The sequence below is a fragment of the Mus caroli genome, chromosome 18 (assembly GCF_900094665.2).
Source record: "Mus caroli chromosome 18, CAROLI_EIJ_v1.1, whole genome shotgun sequence".
Classification (NCBI taxonomy): Eukaryota; Metazoa; Chordata; class Mammalia; order Rodentia; family Muridae; genus Mus; species Mus caroli.
Window position 1 is genome coordinate 38,692,096 of NC_034587.1, and position 15,345 is coordinate 38,707,440.

A 15,345-nucleotide genomic window follows, 5' to 3' on the forward strand; every position below is an offset into this window, starting at 1 on the left:
TATGGGATGGATCCCTGGATATGGCAGTCTCTAGATGGTCCATCCTTTTGTCTCAGCTCCAAACTTTGTCTCTGTAACTCCTTCCATGGGTGATTAAGACTCCTCTGTATTCCACATTCAATAACCCCAAAACTCCTGATGTCTGACACAGTTATTTTCTTTAATGTGCTGCTTAGACTGTCTACAGTGGCTTTCCTGCCAGTGTTTACCATGAGAACCCCTCTGATGGTTCCACCCTGTTTACTTGACTGAAGCAGAATTCAAAGTCATCCTTGGACCAGACTTTGCCTTGGCTACACATTAAAACTTTACACTGTAGTGTTATGAAATGTTCTTCTTACAAATGAATTGGATCACTATTTGTGAGGTGCTGTATGAAAGAGGCATCTTTAAATGTTTTACAACTAACTGTTAGGATGTACACAAAGGATTATTATTTCTAGACACTTTATGGTATCCCCCAAAAAACCAAACCTTTAGATACATCTTCCAGAGAATTTCCAGAAAGGTTCAAATGGTCTTGAGAGAAGAGGGAAGTTAAGATTAGAAATGAGTTTCCCATAGACTATTTCTTCTTGACTTCAACACTACTGAAGATTGAGTGGATAATTTTTTGTTGAGGAAGATTGTCTTCTTCATTGTAAACTAAAATTGCATAAATCACTGAAATAAATGCAACAATAGCAGGAATTTGGAGATAGTTGAATTTTGTTGAACTGTTTCCCAGGCTGGTCTCACCAGCCATGCATCCTGTTAGTAATATTCAGTTGACCTCTAACAACCATTTCATGCTTTTTAAGCATTTTTAACACTAATTTACTTTGCCTACTAAAGCTGTATATTGCTTCTTATGAAGCTATACTGAATATGATAACTTCAGACATACACTTTCAGGATAAACTGATTAAAATCCAAAATCTAATTTTTGTATGAATCTGATAGTGTCTAAACATAATTCTTAAGAACTTATTAAAAAGCTCAGCTACACATCTAAATTCATAGGTTCTGATTCAGTGGCATGGAGACCAGCAGACCATTAAAATTAATTTCAAGTAGTAAACCATTTCAATATTAATTTATTTTTTGTTTTAATAATTAAATATGATAAGAGGTTCTAGATTATCTTCTACCCAGAAAAATTAGTCTAAAATTATAATTCAACTGTGTCAAATAAAATTATTATAAAAGTCATCAAAATATTCATTAGATTTCCAAACTACAGTTATGAAATTTAAATACTCCAGCTTCTCTCTATATGATGTGACTTCAAAGGCATTCTCATGCCTTCTGAACTTACCATAAGTACAAAGAAAGGCCGGTGTAAAAGATTCTGTGTAACCCAAAGCATCTGCAACACAGAAGTAAAATAACTAATTAGAATCCTTGTCCTTGCAAAGACCAAAGGCCACCTCAGTTTACCCTTCAAGTCTCCCTTTTACCCCTCTCATCCACACTGTGCTACAGATGCACCAACATCCCACTGCTTCCCACAAACACTGTACTCAAAGTGCATTGAATGAATTAATAAACATAAGCTTTTGGGTTGTGGATACAACTCAGAGATAAAATACTTGCCTAGCATGTGGAAGGCCATGAGTTTATCCCCAACATCATGTGAAAAAAAACAAGATTTGAATTGTTCTTAACCATATCTTTACTGTTTCTTTTCTAAGAACCTATTATTAAACAGAACTTGAATTAAAAGTATCTCCAGAGATGGTCAGGAGAAAGAGACACTCAGATATTTCCCATGGGGCATAATTAACTAATGTGCATATAAGTCCTACACCTTGGAGGAATGAACAAATATAAACCTTCTTGGGTAAGGACAATGACTAATTTATGGAAATTAAAGATGAAGGATGTCAGTTAGTTAATCTAAAGTCAGAGAAAGAGAATTGTGTGCTGCTGAGAATCTAGTCATTCATTTGTGGCATGTTTAAATGTTCCAACCATTTATTTATAATTAGGCACAGTGGGGAACTAAAGTGAATTTTCCTCTACAATGCTTTGCTGGCATTTCTGTAAAAGATGGGCACAGTCTATTGCAAAAGCTTAGCTATCTTGCCTGTCATATGGTGAACTCTAGATGAGGGAAGGATGCCCAAATTCCAACAGAGCCCAGTTAGTACCTGAGTGCAGATGCCTGAAAGGAGATTCTGCAACCAATTGGCAAGGACATCCCCCATCATGACTGGGCTGCCATGAAAAATGTTAAAGGACCTAATGCAACTGTAATGAGTTTTTATGATGATTCACTTTATAAGTTACAGTATATTCAGAACTCATATGTATTATGTATACCTGTTTGTGTTTGTGTGTGTGCACGCACACACATGAGTACATGAGCACACACATGGGCATAAAGGTTGCCAATCTACAAATCCTTCTCCAAAAACTTAACTTTGCTTAAAAGTGGAGCTGACCATATTGAGAAATGCCTGCTGCAAACCCAGACATAAGTAGGGAGGAAAGATCAGTCACTAGCAGGCATCTTCTTAGCTCCAAGTTTAAAAAATATTGTTTTGCTTCTTCACCTCTAGCAACCTGTCTGTCTTACCTCTCTTCCTGAAAGCAGAGTTGATAACATCAATCTTGATTTATTTATTTTCTTTTTTATTAGATATTTTCTTTATTTATATTTCAAATGTTATCCCCTTTCCTGGTTTCCCCTCCCCCTTCCCTGCCTCACCAATCCACCCACTCCTGCTTCCTAGCCCTGGCATTCCCCTATACTGGGGCACAGAACCTTCACAAGACCTAGGGGCTCTCCTCCCATTGATGACCTACTCGGCCATCCTCTGCTACCTATGCAGCTAGAGCCACAAGTTCCATCATGTGTTTTCTTTGGTTGGTGATTTAGTCTCAGGGTACTGGTTAGTTCATATTATTGTTCTTCCTATGAGGCTACAAACCCCTTTAGCTCCTTGGGTACTTTCTCTAGTACCTTCACTGGGGACCCTGTGCTTCGTCTAATAGATGGCTGTGAGCATCCACTTCTGTAGTGGTCAGGCACTTGCAGAGCCTCTCAGGAGACAGCTATACCAGGCTCCTATCAGCAAGCTCTTTTTAGCATCCACAATAGTGTCTGGGTTTGGTGGTTGTATATGGGATGGATCCCCAGATGGGGCAGTCTCTGGATAGTCATTCCTTCAGCCTCTGTTATTAAAAATGGGATACAATCTTGATTTATGACCTGGATGGAAACCATTCATTCTAACATGAGTGGGTCAAAACAGAGGTGATTTGATGGAGAAAACATGATCATGAATCCATCTGTGTCTCATGAAGCCTCTAATGAGCAGAAGGAAGACATGAGACTCTTCATCCTTCTTCTTTTACCATTTGTACACGTCAAGGTTCTAAAAGTAGAATACACTATGTAAATGAGACAGGTGTGCATCACCAAGACCTATTGTACATAGGTCTAGTCCTTTTCCTGTATAGTCTGATATCCTGTACATTTTGTTCCTTAATTTTTCTTTTAACATTTAGTGTTTTCTTTGACCAAACTATCTATTTCTTCTATTTTGTCTTCAAGACCTGAAATTATCTCTTTCAAATCTTCTAAACTGTTGCTAGGTATGCCTCAGACATTTTTCTTTGTCATCCTGATTTTTCATTTCCAGCTTAAGTCTATTTCAGTTTAGATTTTCTCTAGCAATTCTATTCTGACAGTTTGAATTGTTTCCGTTATTTCACTCAACTGTTTGTGTTTTCATGATCTTCATTAAGGCACTTATTCATATTGTCTTTAAAGTCTTTAGTAGTGACAATTTGGGAGTTTTTGGTTTCATTGAAAAACACAGAAATATTTTAGGAATGTGTTTTTCTTTTAATCCCAGAAGTGGTATATGGAGCTGCTTCAGATTATCCACAGCAGCTATGATTTATCTCAGGCTCTAACAGGGGCATAATTCTGCCAGCTGCATATAGTTTCTGCAGTTGCATGACATTTGGAACACTGGGGACTTTTTAGAGGGTGTAAAATGCTAGGACTCTGAAAGGTGGGGTGGGTTGTTGGTTGTTATTGGTTGTTGTTGGCTATGGTTTGTTAAGTAGTCATATGTAAAGAAGAAATTAGATATTCTTACAGGGAAGATCAAATTTACCCTAGAGGACTTGATGCCCCTCATCAGGAGGAAGTAGTCTAATAATAATGTCTACACCTGTTCTTTCTGTCTTCTTTTTCTCTCCAATATAGTGTTACCAGGTTGAAAGGGTGTAAAAAGGGTGTAGAATAGTGGAAGAAAGAAGGATCCACAAAACAGTTAATGTTGGCTACAGTCCAGAAACAGTGTCATAATTGCTATTTTGAAGTCCTTATCTGTGCTTCAGCTAAATTTTGGGGGTGGGGGAGATGCATGGAAATTGGATTGCTGGCTCTTAGAGGAAGCAGATTGCTTTGGTTTGGGTTGGGTTAGGTTGGGGAGTTAATACTTCTGTCTTTTTCACTGGTATCTAGAAATCCAGAGCTATGACATTTGAAGTGTTTTGTGTGTGTGTGTGTGTGTGTGTGTGTGTGTGTGTGTGTGTGTGTGTGTGTGTGGTGTAAATATCTTGTCTCGTCTTTGTTAGGTTGGTATTCTCTACTTTGGTTCCTTTTGCCCCCTCTGGATCCTAGCTACATGTGTCAGCTGTGGGTCCTGAATACCAGCCAAGTATTGTGGCTGTGGGTTTCTGGTGGAAACTAGTTTTAAATCCCTGACAAGCTAGTGTCTGTGAGGTCTCTGGGATAGAGCTGTTCTGTGAGTCAGTAGGGATTCATTAAAAAGTAGATGGACTAGGAGGAAGACTGAAAGAGCCACAGCTGAAAGAGGGACCTTGAGTCTGTATCAAGAGACAGAATCTCCAAGGGATAAAGGCAGGCTTGGAGGAAGATGTCCTGAAGGTGGGCTGCAACAGGGACAAAATTAAGTCTGGGGAGGTTTGAATGGAGAACAGAAATGAGGCTAAAGGTCCCTACCTGAGTCCCAGCCTAGTGTGGGGAGCCCAGAGCTGCCACACAAAGCTAAGACTCAGAGGGGGCAAAAGCAACCAAAGAACAGAACACTAACCCAACAAAGATGAGTGAAGATATTTACAGCACACCTAGTAGTAAGTGATCATGTGGGCCTGCAGAGTCACAAGGGAATGGGAACATAGCAGGAAAGACAAAGGGAGCAATAGGGGAGAACTAGGAGACCCTGAGTTTGCACCAAAAAGTCTAGCCTTAGGAGAAGGAGGTAGGTTGAGAGAGGGGCTCCTCCAAACCTAGTCTTTGAACTTAATCTATTCAGTTCTTTTTCATTTATGTGTTTGCATACATGCATCAATAGTGAGCATATTATGTCAGAGGCTTTTGTGTACACTGAGGTAACATGAGGCATATATCATTCTTTAACGTGTTTATCACGTCACCACTGTGGATCTGAAATCTCTCCAGATATAGAGGGACATGTGCACATATGTAAACAGGGAGCATGAGGGGTAAAGAGAGAGAAAATTAATTCATCTTTTTACACCCATATATAATATTGTACCATATACTCATTTTTTTCTTCAAGTGGTAACATGTATAACAGAATATAAGGCAACATTTTCTCCAAAATTATCACTCAAAGAAAGAAGTCCTGTGATACTGGGTAGCTGAGGGTATGATAGTCCAATCTTTCAATTACTTTATTTCAAACCCCATATTTTTAGGAACAACACATTTTTCTGAAATTCTAATACAGCAATGTTAGCTTCTGAGGCAGTGAGGTGAGAAGATGAAGATGAGAGAGAACCAAGAGAGAAATTTAACACAAACCAGGTAATTATGAGTTGAAGACATCATAATTGCAAATGTTGTGGGCCATTATGCTGTAAAAATCACTTTGAAATAATGCAGAAATTAGTCATGCTGTGGAAAGCAAGTATATAATTACAGGACAAAGGAAAAAGTCAGTCATTCTAACGTTAGACAGAAAAATCCTACAGTAAGGCAATTTTTCCCAGAAAAAGCTATGAAGACCAGTTCATAAACTGCCAAGGATGACATGCCCTGTGAAGCTATCAGTGTCTATCAGAATTGGTTCTTCCTAGATGGTCGACGACATTGTATCAAAGATGACACTTTCTGAAAGACAAAAAAAAAATACCATTTTAAGCTATCACTTTGTTATGTGATTTTACACAGGCTGGTTTCACCTTTTAAGTGGATATCTGATTCTTTCACGTCCCTAACATTTTCTGTATTCAGTTTTACCCCGGAATCCTTTTTCACTGTTCTTAATTTAAAGGGAAACACTATTAGTCAATCTCAGTTGCACTGAAAAAAGATATAATTATAATAGCACAGGGCCAGCTGTTTAACTCGGTAGAGACCCAGTGTAGCATGCATAAGGGACTGATCTCCAGCATCATAAGCAACTACCAAAGTCAGGGTAGCTTAAACAACAATAAGGTATTTCTCACAAGAAGTTTGTGGACTTCGGGATAAGTATGTGAGCAAGGCAGGTGTTCTGAACTTCTCTGAGTTTCCAAGTGGTCAGTGTCTTTTTACATACCACCTCTTTTTTACAGGTCTATGTATACAAAGAGAAGTAGGCAGAGCTTCTAACATATGAGTCCCCACTCTGATCCCACTTAATGTTCAGTACTTCCAAAAAAACATTGTCTCCAAATATAGCAACACTGTGGGGTCCAGGCTTGGCTCATGAATTTTGAGAGGACACAAACATTCAGTCTGTGACAGGGTACATGTGTGTAGTTAACGTTGCATTATTTTTAAGCCTATGATAACAGCTCCAATGTTTTTTTTTATTATAAATGATGCTACTAACACAAATATCTAACAAGAACTTTTCCGGTGTGACAGTCTAAGAGGACCATATCTTTTCTTACTGCAAGATGTCATTAAGATTCTGTGCTGATTCTGAGGGGGTCGTTTGTTTACTAAGAGTCTAAAAGACCAAGAAATAGACTGAAATCCCACATCATTTCCTTCCATAAGACTTTCCATCAAGATCTTTCTGCAATATTGCACTCAGTGACATGGTGACCTCTTCTTCCCATAATCCCCCACACTCACCCTTATGAATCAGGGCCTTGCCAGAGTCACCAACTCAAATTGGCACTGGCAAAAAGGTCTCAGTCTGATTCAGCCCCTTGCTTTTTGCATCTCTGCCAAGCAGCCTCTCTTGCCCAGTAACATCAAGTACAGCCTCTAGAGCAAGGGTGTGTGTGGCCTTGATATTTTGGTCAGGAGGTCTCTGCCATTGCCAGGCATAGAGGGATCTCCAGATTCAGAAGGACCCTAAATTTTAGTGTACCTCTGTAATTAAACTAGCATGTAGAACTAACTGGCTTTTAAGCAACCATGAGTAACATGGCGAAGCAACAGGTCCTGGGAAAAGTAGAAAGGCCACTATGTTCTATGGTATCTCCTCAGGTCAGCCCCTTGCTATACAGTGGAAACTTTCAAAAGCTAGCATATTCAAAGTACCGTTGACTTCATCTAATGTAGTAGAGAGTAAATGTGCCCACATCATTAGCATCCTCTTCCCCAAAAGGCCCAAGTCTAAGTCACTGAAATAACTCAGGCACTCAGGATTATAGTCCTAGGATTTGAACAGTAAATCAAATTCTAAGTAGCTGTGAGACTACTTAGAATTTGGTTACAAACCAGTCTTTCTTGGGGAAGAAAACTTCCCCAAGGTTTCTTCCAGTTCAGGTAAACTGGGGTGTAAGGAAACCCTAGTAGAATCTGACCCGGATCCAGTGGTCAGCCCTGAAAACACACAGATGAGTAAGGTGTTATCAAGACTGAGCAGGTTAGACTTAGGAAGATGCATGTATATAGATATGCATATATGCAGCAGCAATTAATAAAAAAAAGGTGTCATCAGTTTGAAAGAGAGCAAGGAGAGGTATGTGGGAATATTTAGAGAGAAGAAAGAAAAGAGAGAAATAATATAATTATAATATCAAAAGTAAAATATAATTTTAACACAGTGACAAGAACCAGTGCTAATTCTGATGATCATTTTAATTCGAGTTGTGCCAGCCATTTGTTTGGTATCTGAACATTGTTTTCCTCTGTCACCAGACAAATTCATCTCATTCAACTTCAGTCAGGATGTGAGAATTATTCATGTTCATTTTACAGAGGAGAGAACTGTGACACAGAAGGTTAAATAATTTCCCTTAAATGTAAATTAAGTCGCAGAAAGTGGATTCACAGTAAATGAGACCAGTTCTGCTGACTCGCTCCACAACATCATGAGAAGAATACTTCCCCAAGCTTTCTTCCAGTTCATGTAAACTGGGCTGTAAGCAAGCCCTAGTAGAATCTAATGTGCACACATGGTCCTATTCTCCTGGGACAGTAAAAGACTTCAATGACACAGGACGTATAGTCTCTCAATAGAGTTAACCTACAGATTCTCCTCACTTTGAGACATTTGGAAAGTTGATTCACGTATGTATTCTTCACCTGCTGATGAATCAGCTAATCTCTAAGCACAAACATGATGGCCAACTCCAAAATCAGCCACAGGAAGAGCTCTCTTGTCCTATTCTCTCTGTCTCTGTCTCTCTCCTCTCTGCTCTCCCTCCCCCTTTTTGTTTTATCTCTCCCTCTCTCTTCTTCTCTCCTCTCCCATCCCTTTCTTTCCCCTCCCCCTCATTCCCTCCCCTCTCCTCTCTTCTTCTTTCCTCTCCTCTCTTCTCTACTCTCTCTTCTCCTCTCTCTTACCATCTGCCTCCCTCTCTTTCTTGTTCTATATCTCCTCCATCCTGCTCTTTCTCCTTCTCTCCTCCTTGCACACCTGTTCTTTCCCAGTGTCTCCTCTCTCAGGCATAAAATTCAAGCTTTTGTTCAAAGGCTCAGAGATTCAATACCCACTCATCACAATCATATAAATAGTGATTGCTTATATATAAGTTAAGTACAGCCATATAAGTACTTTTAAACACTGTACAAAACTAATGATCATTTCTAATGAAGCTTGAAATTGATTAGGGGATTGTACTTGACACTGAACATGTCTGACAGTCTGAACTCTGTCTTAAGCCTGTGCACTAACAGCTGGACTCTGTAATGATGAACTAGAGCAACTGGAAGCCTGACCTTTCTTTTTCCTTTTGTAGTCTACTCTTTTTCAGTAACTGTGGACCTGCCCATACTGACGAAAGCAGTGGAGACTAAGTGTGTTTGAAGTATACTCCAGTAAAGAATGTTAACACGTACTAGACAGTGCTCATTGCTCTGCCAAAAGGTGACGTTAGGCATCATTCTACTGACTAAAGTCACCAGCTCTGCTCCACTTCAGTCACAGTTCTTCATGTGCTAAGTTCTTCTATCTATATGATGTAATGTGGACCTTATTAATCCAAGTATGGAAATGGAAACTCAACTGGCATGATTCATCTACTGTCATGCATTTATTAAGTGGCAAATGGGATTTAAAGTCTACACACACCTGGTTGTGACTTGTCCTAAGATCATGCAAATAACACCATTAAAGGAATGACATGGAAGGGAACACAGGAACTGTGTATTTTTTCTTTCTTTCCTTCTTTTTTAATATATAATCACAAATTATCTCTTTTGACAGCATAGTTGAAAAAATATGATTTATCTAGATCTACAAAGTTAAATCATATAGATCTATGGGTTTTAATTTTTGTGAATCTCAGATCCCTTTGGGACTCTAATGGAAGTTAGCTTCTTTCACACAACACAGTTGTAGAAATGTTTTGTATGATTTTACAAAGTGCCTGGAGTCCCCAATATCTCTATGAATCCCTGTGCTTTGCCATTATACAAATTCAGACAGAAATAGTTTCTCCTACAAATTATATGTTTCCAATTTTTATTCTAGAGCAAGATTATATTCAAATACTACCTCTACCACTTGCAGAAGTCTGCTTTTTCAAGCTCTTTACCCTCTCTGTACCTCAAGTTCCCAGCCAGGAAACTGAGATTCACAACAGTACCTGTTTCATGAAGCGCCATGATTATTAACCTAGTTAATATGATCAAACACTTAGAAGACTATATGTACATAACAAGCATCCAAAAAGTGTTACCTTTTACATTCTGTCTTTGTAGCTGTCAAGTCCCCACCCTCTCTCACTTTGTGTTCCCACTCCTGTACTTTCCTTAGCCTTAATTTCTCTTGCTTCAGAACTTTGTCCTAGGCTGTTTCCCTTCCAAATCATCACCTCCTCACCCTCAGTCGAAATGAACCAACAGCTCATTCACACTGATCTCAACACAAGCATCCTTTCTTCAGAGGAGACTTCTATGACCTTACTGACAAAGGCAGATGCTGATTTCCTAAGTTCCTATAGAGCACAACAGATTCCTATCTCTATTCTGAATATAGTTCCCCTACATACTTAGAGAGTTATATGATTGACATGAGCATCTTCACCATATTTTAAACTCTGGGGGGGGGAGTGGATCCAATTTCTCTCTCCTTGGTGTCTTCAGCATTTGTAATGTTCATTGACTCATTATTATAGATCTTGAGCATTTGTTGAGTGGTAGATCACAGTGAACGAATACACCAATAATGATTGACATGTAAAGAGGCTGTTCAGCCATTGAAAGTGGCTTTCTTTATCAGTTCACAAGAGAGAACACTTATACTTAAAGGGATTTCATATTGCATGTTTTTTGTAGTTTGAGGTTCCAGTTTATAGCACAGCAAACCAGAGGTCAATTCACTTACCCACTGCAAGACACATGAGAATATATATATATTTTAAAGAACTGTGGAATTTCAAAAGGTCAGTCCCCACTAAGTCATTTCATTTTATTCTAAAACATATAAACAGAGGCAGGGAAAGAGAGAGAGGAAGAAAGAGAGGGAGAGAGAAGAGGAAGAGGGAGAAAGTAAAGAGACAGACATAGAGAGACAGAGAAGACAGAGACAGAGAAACAGAGACAGAGACGGAGACAGAGACAGACAGACAGACAGACAGACACTTCCCAAGTCTTTACAAGATTCAAATACACATCCCCACAAGGCTTGCTAATTCACCCACTGTACAGATTCTCGTAAATATGCGGTTTTTAATGAGAAAAAAAATAACAACTCAAAGCAAAACAAAGCATACTATCTGGCTCTCCTCCATCCCATTACATACCTAATCTTTCCAGACACTTTGGCCAACTTTGCCCAACCCTTGGGCTTTTCCCGCTGAGGCATATTAGCAGGGAAGTCCCACAGTTGGATTAATTAGATCAATGTTGAAGTTTTCATTTGCTCTGTGAGTTTAACAAATTAATCTGGCGTATAATGAAATATTGTGAAACAATTTCAGAGTGGGTATTGCAAATGCTGCCTTGTTCAATTACTGTCAAAATGCGCATGCAAGAAAGATATGAAAATCTGAACATATAATTGCAGACTTAATTACCACTCAGTGCTAACCAGAGGTAATCATATTGAATCAGTCAAAGTATTTTAACTAGTTCTAAAGTTTCTAATTTCAGAGAAGTGGAAACATGTGACCAAATATTATAAGCAGACAACTAGATAGGTCTTCTTCACCTTTCTGGAGTTAATAAGGTAAGTTATAATGATTAAGTCAGAGATTTTACAAAGGACCACAATCATGAATCAGTTTTTTTAATATAATGGCCTATAAGCTACTTTCATACAAATTATCTCCTTTGAATCATCTTGAGAGTTTTGATTATGTGTGAAATTAATAATCCTCTGTTGTCCTCATAGACTATTTTTTTTACTTAATATATGTTTATAGAGTGTCGACCATGTCATATAAACTATTCCGGGCATTAAGGTCCATCTTAAACAGAGCTCTGTTCCTATTCTAGAGAAGGTGCTTACAATAGAGAAGCAGAAGCTTATAATGCATTCATATAAACCATAAAGAAAAATATAATGTTTGGATAATGAACGACTGCATGTCTATTTCAAATATCTTTCAAAAGGAACAGTTTTGAGTACAAACTCTTCCATGCATGTGTGTCTGAGACATGTCATATGATGCATGCTTAGTAATCTATGGTTAAACTATTGGTGTATGTTAGCACACATCTTATGCCACAGATGGAAATCATGATGCCCAGTGCCATTGTTTAGTTCAGCTTTCTTCATCCTCTCACCGTGACATGAAGAAGTGCTTCATCCCACTGTAATCTGCTTTACTAACGGGAGCTTCTGGATTTTGATGTTTCTTTTCCTTTGTATGTGTTTCTCTCCAACTGTGAAAATTGGGTATTGCCCCATCAGAATGGCTAAGAATAAGGAATAAATAAATAAATAAATAAATAAATTCCTCAAGAAGCAGTACATGCTGGTATAGATGTGGAGCAAGGGGAACACTCCACCATTGCTGGTGGGAGTGCAACCACTCTGGAAATAAGTTTGGCTGTTTCTCAGAACATTGGGAATAGTTCTACCTCAAGACCCAGCTACACCACTCATGGATGTATACACAAAATATGCTTCTCCATACCACAAGGACACTTGCTCCACTATGTTCATAGCAGCCTTATTTGTAATAACCAAAAACTGGAAACAACCCAGATGCCCCAAAACCAAAGAATGGATAAAGAAAATGTGGTTCATCTACATAATGGAATACTACTCAATTATTATTAAAACAAAGACATCATTCAATTTGTGGGCAGATGGAAGGAACTAGAAAATATCATCCTGAGTGAGGTAACCCAGGCCCAAAAAATACATGTATGACATTTACTCACTTACAAAGTGGATATTAGCTGTAAAGTACATGATACCCATGCTACCATCCACAGACACAAAGAAACTAAATAAGATATAGGGCACAAGAGAAGATGCATGAATCTCACTCACAAGTGTTATGGAGGTGTATGGAGGGAAATGGATGGCAGGAAGGATCTGGGTGGAAGAGAGGATGGGGAGGGTAATGGGGGTAGAGGATCAGATGTAGATAGAGCCAAAGAGAGAAGGTCAGGAGAGTGAACAGAAATCACCAGGGAGGAGAGGCAGGGAGAGCAGCTTTAGACTTGGGTTGAGGGAAGCTCCAGGAAGTCTATGGGAGTGACTCTAGCTGAGACTCCTAGAAGTGGGGGATAGAGAACCTGAAATGGCCACTTCCTATAGCCAGGCAGGACTCCCACTTGAATTGATAAGAGCACCAACCCACACACAAAACCAAACCTTCATCCAAATATTTGTCCTGACTACAAGAAGTGCAGGGACAAAGATGTCACAGAGACAGAGAGAATGGCCAACCAATGACTGGCCCAATTTGAGACTCATCCCATGGATAAGAACCAATCTCTGACACTATTAATAATACTATATTATGCTTGCAGACAGGAGTTGTCTTAGATTTTTACTGCTGTGAACAGACACCATGACCAAGGCAACTCTTATAAGGACAACATTTAATTGAGGCTTGCTTACAGGTTCAGAGCTTCAGTCCATTATCATCAAGGCAGTAAGCATGGAAGCATCCAGGCAGGCATGATTCAGGAAGAGCTGAGAGTTCTACATCTTCATATGAAGGCTGCTAGTGGAAGACTGACTTCTAGGCAGCTAGGATGAAGATCTTAAGCCTATGACCACAGTGACACAGGTACTCCAACAAAGCCACGTGTCCTGATAGTACCACTCCGTGGGCCAAGCATATACAAACCATCACAGGAGTCTAGCATAAATGTTCTCTGAGAGGCTCCAGCAGCTGACAGAAGAAGATTCAGAGACCCACAACCAAATATTAGATTGAGCTCAGGAACCTTGTGAAAGAGTTGGGATGGGATGCGGGGGGCAGGAAGAATTGAGGAACCTGGAATGGTTAGAAATTCCATAAGAAGACCAACAAAATCAACTAACCTGTATCCTTGGGGGCTCCCAGAGACTGGGCCACCAACAAAAGAGCATACAAAGGATGGATCTATCCCCCAACACACATATACGTCAGAGATGTGCAACATGGTCTTCATGTGTATCCCCTAACAACTGGAGCGGTGGCTTACCTTGACTCAGTTGTCTGCCTGTGGATTCTGCCCCCCCAACTGGATTGTTTTAACTTAACTCATTGGGAAAGGGTTTACCTGGTCCTGTAGTGACTTGAGGTACCAGGATTCACTTTGCTATAAAAAACTGTACAAGAGTTTTCCATGAGACAACAACTGTTGCTTAGACATAGCCAATAATTTGGACAAAGACTGTGACAATCTAAAAGACCCTTGCTTCTCCAGTCTCTGCCAAGGAATTATCACTTGTGTGAATACCCCAGAGGAAGGGAGCTTCCTGTGCCAATTCCCCCTGGGTACAGAGTGCTGAACTATGAATGTGCCACTAATTCCTATGGAGGGAATACATGCCAACATGGAGGCGCCTGCCCTAAAGACCCTGAGCACCCTGTCTGTGTCTGCCCTGCTGTCTATGCGGGAAGGTTCTGTGAGACAGATCACAATGAGTATGTGTCCAGTCCTTGCCACAATGGAGCTCTGTGCCAGGATGGAATCTCGAAAGCTGGAATTTCGAAATCCTCCTGGTCTGTGTGCCTGGCTATCAAGGCAGGCATTGTGACTTGGAAGTGGATGAAAGGATTTCTGATCCCTGCATGATTAAGGCTATAGACTTCCATGAGATAGAAAGATATGAGTATGTCTGTCCTCAAGAGTACTCTGATGTGAAGTGTGAGCTGGAAATTGATGAATGTGAATCCCAACTGTGTTTACATGGTGCCATATGTCAGAATGCTCTTAGGGATTACTTCTATGAGTGTGTGCCTGGATTCCTGGGAGACCACTGTGAACTCAACTTTGATGAATGTGTCAGTCAGCCACCTTTCCATGGAGGACTAGGTGTGGATGAAGGAGACAGCTACCACTGTGCATGCACCAGCAGTGGATTCACAGGGACACGCTGTGAGACTCTGATGCCTCATTTTCAGTCAAAGCCTTGTCACAATGATACACCATGTAAAGACACTGTTGACAGCTGTATTTGTCATGACTGGCCTGGATACACAGGTTCCCTGTGTGAGACAGACATAAATGAATGCAGTAGCAACCCCTGCCAATTTGGGGAGTAATATGCTGAGCTGTCCTTAGAGGATCAATAGGGACACATTTTAAACCTGCATTCCTCCTTCAACTACCTTGAAACCTCAGGCCATGTTTGTATCTGCCATTCTTGATCCACAGACAGGAGGCTAGCATAACTGCCCTCTTAGAGGCTCCACCCAGCAGCTGACAGAACCAAATGCAGAGACCAACAGCCGAACATTAGACCAAGCTAGAAGACTCTTATGGAAGAGTTGAGGGAAGGATTTAGGGACCTAGTTGGGATAGGGACTCCACAAGAAAACCATCAGAGTTAAATTACCTATACCCTTGGGGGC

At 39.9% G+C, this 15,345-nt stretch overlaps 1 pseudogene; it reads left to right on the forward strand.

Annotated features, from left to right (window-relative positions):
* LOC110285153 overlaps positions 1–15,141 on the forward strand; it is a 65,354-nt pseudogene extending 50,213 nt beyond the window's left edge.
* The last annotated feature ends 204 nt before the right edge of the window (positions 15,142–15,345 follow it).